The sequence below is a fragment of the Chaetura pelagica genome, unplaced genomic scaffold (genome assembly GCF_000747805.2).
Source record: "Chaetura pelagica isolate M959 unplaced genomic scaffold, ChaPel_1.0 scaffold391, whole genome shotgun sequence".
Lineage (NCBI taxonomy): Eukaryota > Metazoa > Chordata > Aves > Apodiformes > Apodidae > Chaetura > Chaetura pelagica.
In genome coordinates, this window is record NW_009952047.1 from 489,834 (window position 1) to 502,504 (window position 12,671).

Below are 12,671 nucleotides of genomic sequence, written 5' to 3' on the forward strand. Positions count from 1 at the left end.
TTTTTTTTTAAATCTGCCACAGCATTACAGATTATATTTACATTTTTTTCATCAAGTAAAGGTGTTCTGCAGAAGTCTTGATAACTCAATTTAGATCTACTACAGTGAAAAAAAAATAAAATAAAATACATAGGCTTTGCTGTTCATTGTTGTTTATTTTCCTTGTGGAATAAGCTCACAGTAATAGCTTTAGGATAGCCCAAAATGGGTAATAATTTCTCTAATGGCTGGAGTGGAGCAATATCTATAGCTGTGGTTAAAGTCTGAGAATTTGAAATCTACTAATATGGAAGCCTGTAATTGTCCAATTAATTGGTGACTGAATGGAACTTTGCAACTTTTCTCTCCTGAACAATGCTTTGAATGCTGTAGGTAGTGTGGTAACTTGACTGAATACACTTTAAACATACGTCTAAAGTTGCTAAGGTGTATGAATTATAGTTGCATTACTTCTATTGTCTTCAACAAGAAATACCTTAGTAGTCCCTATGTGGCACTTAGTAATGTGTGGGCAAACATTTTCAGTCTTATTGTGTTGGAAAAGAAATACAAATGGGCAGATGGATTATCATTCAGGGCTTTATCCTTCCTTGAACTTAATTTAGGTTTGTGCATTAATTTCAGTATCTGCAGAAATGTGTAACAGTCCCTAACAAAGACTTTGAAGAATATATGCTAGCTACTCTCACAATAACCAGGATATTTTGGCAGAATACGTAAGGAATGCTGATCACACCAAATGATTGTGAATGAATGTTCTAAAGGCTCTAACTCATGTTGTGAGACATGGGAATTTTAAATTTGGTTTTAAGTGAATATCAGAATAAAACATAGGAGCCTTGGAGGAGCAACATGAAGAAAGCAAGCTAAATACAGGAAGACATTGAGAAATACAGGGATTAAAAACTTAAATAATAAGTATAAAACATTCATCTGGTGTCACAAGAGAGACAATCCTTTATCAATAATCCACCCGCTCAGAAGCCTGAAAGACTTTAACCACTGAAGTTAATTTTCCAAAATGGACTCCTGCAGGAAATTATTTTAATAATACAGAAATCCACCAGAGACAAAAAACTTCAAAAACTCACTTCACAAGTGTACACGGAGTAAGGATCCAAGGATCAAATTAACTCCATGCTGTTTCTATGCTGAACACCCAATTTGTTTCTCAAAGAAATATGCTAAGACCATCAATAGTTTTAAGAATGACAGAGAACTGTCAAACAATAATAATCTGTTGCTTTTAACATGAGCTTTGTTCAAACTCAAAACTTCAGTGACCAGAACATCCCTGGATTCATTCAGTCCCATAGCTAAAAGCACTGAAAAGACAGTTAGATAGAAATAGAATCATAGAATAATAAAACCACAGAATCATCAAGATTGGAAAAGACCTTCAATATCATTAAGTCCAACTGTCTGCTCTACAACCCCTAACCAATAAATCATCTCCTGAAACACCATGTGCACCTGTTTTTTTAACATGTCCAGGGACGGTGCCTCCACCACTTCCTTGGACAGCCTGTTCCAATGTCTCACCACACTTTTTTTGAAGAAATTTTCTTAATATCCAATCAGACCCTCCGCTAGCACAACTTGACCCCATTTCCTCTTGCTCTATCTCTAGTCACCAGGGAGAAGAGGCCAACATTCACCTTCCTTTCAGAAAACAATGAGGTCTCCACTCAGCCTCCTCTTCTCCAGGCTAAACAGCCTCCCTCAGTCTCTCTTCATAAGATCTGTTTCCCAGACCCCTAATCAGTCTAGTTGACCTTCTCTGTACCCTCTCCATCACTTCAATGTCTTCCGTATACTGTGGTGCCCAAAACTTCACAACAGTGCTTGAGGTACAGCCTCACCAAGGCTGAGTAGAGGGACAGGATCACCTCCTTGGTCACACTATTCCTGATGGAGGCCAGGATGGGGTTGGCCTTTTTGGCCACCTGGGCTCACTGCCAATGCATGTTGAGTCAGCTTTCAATCAACGCACTCAGATCCCTCTCCAGCCACTCCTTCCCAAGCTTGTAGTGCTGCCAGGGATTGTTGTGGCTGAAGTGCAGGACATGACATTTGGCCTTGTTGAAACTCATGTCATTAGCCTTGGGCCATTGATAAAGCCTGTCCGGATCCCTCTGCAGAGCCTCTCTATCTGATCAACAGTCCCACCCAATTTAGTGTCATCTGCAAACTTACTGAGGGTGCACTCTATCCCCTCATGCAATCATCAATAAAGATGTCACACAGGAGCAGCCCCAGCACTGAGCCCTGGGGAACACCGCTTGTAACTGGCCAACAACTGGATTGAACTCTATTGAACACAATTTTTTGGACCTGGTCCTCCAAACAGTTTTTTATGCAGCAAAGTGTATGCACATCCAAGCCATGAGCAGCCAGCTTTTCTAGGAGGTTGTTGTGGGAAACCTTGTCAAAGGCCTTGTTAAAGTCAAGGTAGACAACATCAACAGACCTTCCTTCTTCCAATAAGAAGGTCATCCTGTCATAGAAGGAGATTAGGGTGGTCAAACAGGACCTGCCCTTCATGAACCCAAGATGACTGGGTACTCAGGATAATCTGTTCCATCAGTTTCCCTGGTACTATAGGAATTTGTTTGTCATCACACAAAAAATTGTATTTCTTAGGGCTGCAGAGAAAGTACTTGTCAAATGTCAATGCATGAAAGACATGCCAGTTAAGAAACAATGACAATAATGAAATTGTGATGTTATGTGATATTCCCATGTATTTGGTTCTCTGAAAGTGCTGTTATTTTAACTTCAATATCCCAAGAATTAATACTACTTTTAAAAACAGAATATTTTGTTCGTGATACTTTCACAAAAATGTATTTTTCCAGTAAATTTCCATGGCTAAAACCAAGCCATGAATAAATATTAAGTCAGGTAATGTTAAAAGATATCCTAAATTAATCTAAAGCACAGAAAAAAACACTTGGGATTGTTGAAAGTTTCAGAGACTCCTGAAATATTGTCTGAAATCCAGACGGATTCAGTGACTGTTTATATGATGGTGTCCTGTGTCTTTCTTTAAATTGTCCTCACATATGTCCAAATATTTTTCTTACCCAAGAAATGCTACTTGGGCATTGCTTTGGATATGATAGTCTTTAATGTCTGTCAGCTTCTGTCAAAATATTAGCCTAGTAGGACTATTACTACAGCAAAACTTGTATATAAAACTAGATTAAGTTTTTACAAAATCTGGGTATTCTATGTGTGTTGATCAACAGAGTTCTCACCCAAGAATGGACATGGATCACATTGTATTGGAGAGTCTCCAGGTCTATCAAGACTTCCAATACCAGATGAGATAAACATCTCTCAGGAGAAACTTTAATTGCAGCCATAGCAAGGGAAAGAAGTCCAGGAGATGGCACCCAGAAACAAGGAAGGATTGCGATGGAGACACAAAGCAAGCTCACACATGGCAAAACCACTGGCCTCTATGAATTTATATATAAATCAGTTTTCAAAGTCTGTCTTTTTTAAGCACTATATTTTAAATCAAAGTAGCAAAATACAATTCTCAACAACAGTAGAATGAATAATATATGAAGTGATGAATTATATATGAAGAAGTAAGGACAATAAAAATTAATTCAATCTTATAAATGTCTTTCATCTTTTGGAGTTAGTGATACTGCTATGAAAAGCATTTACAAAAGCAATTATATCCTCTCAGCAAAGTCACCCACGGCCATACTTACGCTGGCGACACCTAGTTTTCTGTACATCCCATTTCTCCTTTTGGACATCCAGTTCAACTGCCAGTTTGAGATCTCTTTGGTACTCTACTATTCATGGTTGCCTGGTCATTCTGTATATATATTTATTATCTTACCTTTATTACTCACTACGTTGCATCATGACATTTCTGGTTCTCTGGCCTGTTGTCTTGCCAGATAAATATTAGTCAGATACTTCAAAATGAAGAAACACTTTTGAAATTCCGACTACTGACATTGGTTGAGGGTTTGACTTAATTTCACTTAGTTCTGACCGCAGTGACGTACAGCAGTATATAAAAAAGCAACAGTATCAAAAAACTCTGCTTTTTCTTTTTATTTTCCTCCTGTGGATCCATCCATACATAGAAGAGGACATCACAGGTTTGGCAAACACTTAACATGGGTGGGGAACAAAGGGAACATCTACCTGAAGCACCATTCATCAGGGACACCAGTCCTCAAGGATGTTACTTAGTTGTGTCAGCTTATGAAAATTTGAATTTTTCAGGAAAAAAAGTATATGTCAGGTCTTTGCTATTCACCAAAATGCAAATAACTTAAAGATAGCTTAAAGGAAACTTCTTTCTCTGCTTCCCCAGTTATAAACAATTTAGCTATGGGTATCTCTTTGGTGAACATCAAGTGGCTTTTTCTCACATGTACAAAACAAAATAAAAACATCTTACAGAACAGTGCGAAAAGCTCTATATTTTACATCTTTAAGGTGGAGCTTGGTCATTTTACTTATTCTAAATAAATGTCATCAATAGTAAAGAAAAACTTTAATAAGAAGTGAATCAGCCAGAAGTAATGAGAGCTGATTAACCAGTGTGTGTTAGTATAGGGCAAGAGTTTCTACAAGTCTTCAGAAATTTTTCAAGACTTAATATTCTCTCATATAGATATATTATTGTTTTGTTGTTTGTTTTGTTTCTTATTTATTTATTTATTTTTAAAGGGAAAGTATTTTTGGAAATTATATAAAACCTAATTGGGGAAAACATTCATTTCAGCCTTACATGGAAATTGAAAATGAAAGAGCAATGAACTTCTACAGTGCACAGTAATACTTTTTAAGAGGCAACACAAGTTCACTTATTTCAAAATATATTCAGTACAAGTATTGAAATTTCTGATTACATACTGTGAAGCTGAAGTATTTAATTGATGCTTAAATTGCCCTTCTTTCTTAAATCTTTGTACTAATTTCAAACGGTTTGAAATTCTAATAATTTTGCAGTGAAATTTATAGGATAAATTCAATTCCTATCATTCCAGTTTAAGCCATTCCCCCTTATCTTATCGTTACATGCCCTTGTTAAAAGTCCTTCCCCAGGTTTCGAGTGGGCCCTCTTCCTGTACTGGAGGGTTGTTAAATGGTCTCAGAGCCTTCTCTTCTCTAGGCTGAAAAACCCCAACTCTTTCAGCATGTCTTCAAAGCAGAGGTGCTCCAGCCCTCAGATCAATTTTTTGGCTCCTCTCTGGACTCACTCCAACATCTCTATGTCCTTCTTATGTTGGTGGCTCTAGAACTGGACTGAGTACTACAGGTAGGGTCTCACAAGAATGTCGTAGTAGTAGTGGGGGAGAATCACCTGCAGAACTTCTCAGTCTACAGGTTATGTTGGCCTTTTGTCTGTAGCAGAAAAACAAGCAAGAAAGACATTGGGAACCATTTGTTTGCCACTAGGAAAGAAAAATGGAGATGAAGGAAAATAAAACTTTGCAGTAGATATTTTTCTTCTTCATTTTATTTCCTCAATTAAATAAAAAGAAGCCTGTCTTGAAGAAATACACTGCAAAAATCCAGTATTTCTGTGGTGTTTTTGAACAGGAAAAGAATATATTTAAAGCACTAGCCCCAGAATGGTCACTGAAGGAGTGTTCTGGGGAATATTTCACAAATATTCTATTCAGACTTAATTTTCATATATCAGACTTTCATATTTCATATATCAGACTTAAATTTCTATTCAGACTTAAAATATGCCAGTGAAATGGCATTTGGTCATTGTGTTTCTCTAATCTCTGTGAATGAAGAGGTGGTCCTTAGATTAAATGAGGCCATTTCCCAATTTGAGTAAATTCTGTGACTTAGTGAATGTGCATTCTTGTAATCCTTTTTGGAATAAAGCATTCTGTTAATCCTCTTTTGTCATGTGTTGGGGGCACCTCAGAGGGAAATCCCGTCTTCCACAGCACAGTTGCTCTACAAGAAAAAAGATTGTTCAAGTCTAAGAGGATTTAAAATGAATTCAGGACCCTGAAAGGGAATGTGTGCAAGTGTGTGACTTTGTTCAGCTTTACAGAATGCATCACATATGAATGAACCTGAAGTTTCTTCAGTGAAGTGTGTTATTAAAAATGTATTTCAAATGGATGTACACAATATTTGCTACCTGCAAAAATAAGTGAAACTCAACTTTACTACTTTATACAAAAATATTTGTTTTATACAAAGAATCTTTCAAATTGTACCAAGAAAAACTAATTTGTAATCTCAAGAAAGGAAATAAAAGGTTTTTTAAAAAATGAAAACTTAATCATGCAGCTTGCACAATGAAAAATTTTTCAAATCTTATATTCCATGCCCTTTGCTATGCTTAACCTGCACATAACTTAGTTTTGATTCTGTCCCTTTAAGTTCAGTCGCTAAAGCAATTAAAAGATTTTAGGAATATTTAATCAGGAAAGGTTTTTATGAAATGTAAATGCTCAAGGAAAACAGTCGGAAAGATTACTCTTTCCACATGAGAAAGATTAGATACTTAGAACAGGTTTTCTTATTTTATATATATAAAAAATCTTGAAATGAGACAAAAGGATGTTATCCTGACTACTTTCAGGCGAATCAGTCCACCAGAACAAGACATTGCTAAGTGGTCCCAGTTGAACCAAGATCACCAACCATTATTTTTTAATGACTAATTAATTGCAGACTATTCACACTGAGCAAATGTAAATTACCTTTAAGTAGGCAAACCAGGAGTTACCCCATTTTCTTCTGCTTGTTTTTGGTTTTGTTTATTACTAGATATACCTTTAAGTAAAAATAGTTATGAGTTCAGTATTTAATATTTTCTCCTTTTGCTAAATTTCAAAGTAATTAGTACAGTACTTCCATCACAAGGAAAGACAATAATAGTATCATATATACAGCTAATTTGCCATAGAGTTAGCATAGTTACTCTACAAAAATAAATATTCTCTTTCAGATAATTTATCCTGTGCTGTAACAAAATGCCCATCACTTTTCCCATGGTCAGAAGCAAGCGCAAGGATTTCAAAAAGAAAGTCAAACGTAAGTGGAATGATGTTTGAGTTTTTCTGAGCAATTTGGGATTCTGAGTTGATTTTTAAAATGACCCAGATAAAAAGTCCAGCCTTTCAAAGCTGTTTATCTGATGTAAGTTCTCCTAAACCTGTACACTGTTCCTTAGTGTTTTAAGAGTCAACAAAACGCAAGCTTCATATAATCTGAAAACTGAGCTACATATGTAATGAAATTAAAATGTATTGGAGGCAGGGACAATTTCTTGTAATTAACTTCACACATTTCAACTAGTGTGAGAGTAGAAGTATTTAATGTTGAACATATACATAAGTCTTCACTCAATTGACTGACCAGGCTTCCAGCCTGGTGACATTTCTATTGTTACACCAAAAAAAATTAAATTAAAATAGAAATTAAAAATCCTACATAATTAAATACCTTTCTCCCTCCATTCTGCTCTCTAGGGGATTAAGTATTTTCCAAAACTTTCTTCCACTATGGGGTAGAATTTTTTTATGTGCCCATTGAACAAAGGATGTTCTCAATATCAAAATAAAACAGAAAGCATCATTTAGACATTCTAAATGTCTTGTGTAAAAGGCAAAGTACTTGTCTACAGTAAAAGAAAGATTTTTTTATTATTATTATTTAACTTTTGCATGTTATTTTCACATAAGCCTGGAAAGCACTCAACCCATTACAACTGCATTTCTATCATATATACTTTGCTAGACAAAAAGATTTGAACAAAACAAGTTACACCTTTAAACCAGGTTAGCAATTAGATCTGAGTAGACATTAGAAAGAAAATGTGAAAACTATCTGCATTTGAAGAGAAAATATACCATACTCTGTAATCCTTTTATGTCAGTTTACTTCAGCTTTTCACTTACACGAAATCATGAAAACCCATGCAAATTCAAGGAAATAACTATTTTTAACATCTATTTTTCCTTGATAATCTGCTACTTAATTATAATAAGTAAACTGATAACACAGTTTGTGTTCTTCAAATATGAGATTAAAGTGTGCAATACTACTACTTTTTCCTCTTCATTAGATGATATATATACAAATATACAAATGTAAATTTGTTGTCAGTCAGTAACAAGGAATTTGCAAAGATTACTAACTAAACTGGTTAGGTCTATAAGCCAATATTTTAATTATAGAATGTATACTTATAGCTTGAATGCTTTGAAGAACTGTTGAAAAGCAGGAATAATTTAGAATAATTAATATACTTGAAAATTTTGAGAGATGCTTATGGGCAATTTGCTCAGTTAAAAAAAAGAGAGATGGGTTTTTTTGTGTATTCTTACTTCGTAGTTTTCTGTCATGTACAGAGTAAACAATTAACAGGACAGGCTACTGTGAAATTACAGAAAACAAGCACAAGGTACAAAACTACATTCCATCAACCTATAAAAAGACTTTATGCTTCAGTATAAGAGTAGTACTTCATGTCAATAACTATGGATACAGGCAGCATCTGTCATTATCTTATAACAAAAGTACTCTTAAATGACAGTGAGAGAAAACACATTTATTTACAAATACTGGTAAGTAAAAACTTCGCGATGTGGCTAGTTCTGTAATTTTTCAAAAATAGTTTTGTTGAGTTATTTTTTTAGAAATTAATAATAGTATATACTATTTCCATTTTGTACTCTGCAGATTTCAGAGTGAATTTTAGATGAAGAAATTTTGAAATTGGAACAGTGATAGTTTGATTAATAACATTGGGTACATACATACAGAAACTTCCTTGTTCAATGTACTCAGTAAAGAAACAAATGGGAGACAAAATGAGTACTAGTGACACCACCCATTTTACTTCCCTAATAAATTATCTGGAACCTAGCTTTCAGTGGTTGGAAAATATATAAGCAAGCAGAGCTCTTAATGAGTCTGAAAAGTCAAATATTTGAGTACTTTATGAAACAGAAGAAAACATAAAAGGCTCCACAGAAATTATATTAAAAAAATAAATAAAAATCTATGTATAACTCTATGCTCTTGTAGAAAATATATTGTCTAACTCAAATGTGTGGTCATGTTTGTCCTTGTGTTTGAATTGCCTAAACTTTTGCCTATTATTGGACAGTTTTAATATTTATTTTTTTTAAATTAACTCTGTCTTTATTTATGTCCAGTTTTGTTGAATTTTACAGAGTGTACATCAGCGGTTTGGGATTTTACATCTTCTGAAGAAGCTTTTTAATTGTATTAATATAATTTTAATGTTTCATTCATGTTTCATTACCTGTCTAGTAGAATGTATTTGTTACAATTGATTTGATTATATTATTTTGTCTGAATTATGTGAAGGCTGTTGTTCAGAGCTAATGCTCTGGTTTCGTAATTCTGTTGATTGGAATGCAGAAACTGTGCTTTTAAAACAATTATTTTATATTTTTTATCCACTTAAGAAATTTATTATCAGTAGAGAAAATAATAATTATTAAATTAATATAATTTTGTGAAGTCATATAAGAACTCTGTGCAAAGAACACTTGGTATGCCAACATTTAAAATTCATTTAAAAATTAAATTCATAATATGCTCATCATGGTCTTTATTTTCTCTTTTTCTTCTTTTTCTGTCAAATCCATTTCATTTGTTCTCATTTCCAGGGAAGTCATACATTTAAAAAAGTAAACAGCAAAATTTTGCATAATAAAAAGTAGTTTTAGGAGGACCCATTTGTGAAATGGTGTTTTAGGAAATAAGTCTGGTTATTTCTTCTGTCTCTGAATCTGGCAAGAGCAAGGTATGTACTACATAACTGGCAAGTCCCCTCATGAATGTCACTGAGATTATCTGATGAAGCAGACCGAGCCAATATTCTGCTGTCTTCTGTCCTGTGAGTACAGAACATACAACATGCCCACATGCTGTTTTTGTACATCAATATTCTTTAGTGAGCTTTGTGGACAGAAATTACTAGACTATTTAGTTGATCTGTAATGAGATTGTCTTTTTTATGACCAACAAATTAATGTTCAATATACACATCTTAGTTTATCCTTGACATCAGGACCCTCACCTGCTCAGATAAGTATACCTTTCTCAACTAGTTGTATAAATTATGACTGTGTATAAACATTTTTTGTTTGAATTCCGCCACTTAAGGGCAATTTTAAAGAAGTGTTTATGTCAAAGATATGCCATGAAATATTTGCCTTTTTTTTACTGTGGCAAACTAGCTCAATGCAAGTTTCAATTTGTTCTAAATAACATATAGCAGGACTGAAAATGTTACTATAGGTGGCAGTGATGAAAAACATTCTTGAGTATATAAACAGAAATTGGGGGAGCTCTGGGTTCTTTAAATGCATTATTGAAGAGACAACTCTTAGTGTGCAAATTGATCTGTAGGGTTCTACATATAAAAATATACAGAATATGAGGAAGGACTCAGAGAATTGTAAGAGTATTTCCAAGACTGGAAAAGTGCCCACACATGAAAAGTGCTAGACCTATCTTCTTTTTCTACTGGTATAAAATCCCAAAGCAAAATAATCTCCATATAATCACTACTAATAGAAGTTAACAATTTATCTGTTAAATTGTTTGGGTTTTCTTGCCTGATATGTTGATACATTGTTCAGAGTTTTTATCATCAGACTGCTTTCCTGCATAAGCAACCCACTGAGGTGCATTAAGGACTGTACATAATTTGAAATATCTGTATTTGTTTTAATATTCTTCAGCAAATAATCGCTATAGCATGAAAACAGATGGATCTGTTACTGGAATACATGGCAACACTTTCCATTCTATGTTAACCAGATTAAGTTTCCTAATAACAGCAATTAATTTTGCCATTAAAATCTATGAATCCATTGTTATAACCCACAGATTACAAAACTCAGCCAGAAATGTTACATAGTAGCATAATGACCACTGCATTCCTCAAAAATATGCCAAATAGGTTTAATTATTAAGGGGAAAGGTCTTATTAACTCAAATCTTACATGACCTCTGAGAACCATTCTGTTGTTGGAACAGTATTGAATTTTTTTTTTTTTTTTTGGTCGTAATTACAACTATTTCAGCTTGTCCAGATTAACTCCAATGAGCATCATCAGATTATACTGGTATTCAGACTTCTTTTTTCCAGGACACTAAATGAGCAAAACTGTTCTTTATTGCTTTGTAAGAAGAAAGCTCTCAGGTTAAAATCACAGTTACAGTTACGTTCTGAAAAAAACAAACTTTACACGGATCTGTTTTTACCTACTTTCTATGATTTCTGAGAAAGCATGAACTTAAGGGTTATTAGATCACAGAAAGTGATTGTGATTAAGAGTCCTTCTCTCCCAGAAAGAAAAAAAAAACCCATTCACTTGCATGCTATTTCCAGTTATTGCACATAATTTTATGCGTTTATGTGATAAATTCTAGTAAAAACATGGAAAAAATATGCAATAACTTCAGGAGCTAGGAAAAGTAATGAGTGGCAAGTAGTTTAATTCACAACATCAACAAAAATCACACATTTATATGTAAGGAGACAAATAATAAATAATGGAATAAAAATACATTACCTAAAAAAATAAAATAATAAAAAAAAAAAAATGTATCCTTTGGGATAAATACAATGCTCACAGAACTTGATTTAAAGGAAAGGATAGGATCACCAGGGACTGATAATATCACAGGCTTTTAAAGTGCATTTTCTCAGTCTTCCTCTACTTGTTACTTTCACTGTTTTGAGGTGAAAAAAACCAACTGTTGCAAGATCAACACCAAAGTTTCCTACTTAATCCAAACCCACATAACTACAGAACCTTCAAATCCAGAGCAGATCCTTTTCTCTTCTCAGATCTATTTACCACTGTTTTTAAAATCTGAAACAAATAGAAAACATGATAATTTATCTATTGATATTTTGTGACACTAGTCTATTCCCCGGATTTCTTTTCTTCTTGTAGCCCTGGTCTCCACAAGTCTCCAAGGCTTCAGTCTCTGATCTCTACACTTGTCAGCAACTCTGTTTTAAGAAATATAATGCAATATCTGCTGCAGAGAATACAGCTTCATATCGTACGTGGGGATAACTGAGCATCTGTGGTTCCAGAACTAAGGTATTTTAACCAAAACACTGAAAACTAGGCACAGACTTAACAATTTTCCTGAATTGAGTAATTAATACAATTTGGCTCTACAAAGATTTAGTATTTTAAAATATCTTTAATGAGAAATATATGACAGATAAAAAAGCAAGACTATTCTTTCAAAATGGGGTGAAGAAAACCTACTACTTTATTTAGGATAGAAATAAGTGTATCCTTCATAGTATAATGATATACCTGGTTTGAAAACTTTGTATGTGACGACTACTAAATTCTTTCTGATAACTAACTTACCTATGTGCATACCCAAAATTTTCACTTATAAAATATATCTAAGTCTACACTTGAAGTTAGTATATATTTTCCAAAGTAACACTGAAAGAAGTTTTAGGCAATTATTGACCTTAAAAGTCCATGAAGTTCTTGTTGATAACAGCAAAATTTATAGTCTTTAAATTATATTTATACCAACAAAGGTATTTACGGTACTGGATCAGTGCCTTCAATTAATGTCATCTTTTAATTAAAGATTTTAAAATTTATATCAAGAATGAACTCTCTTCATGC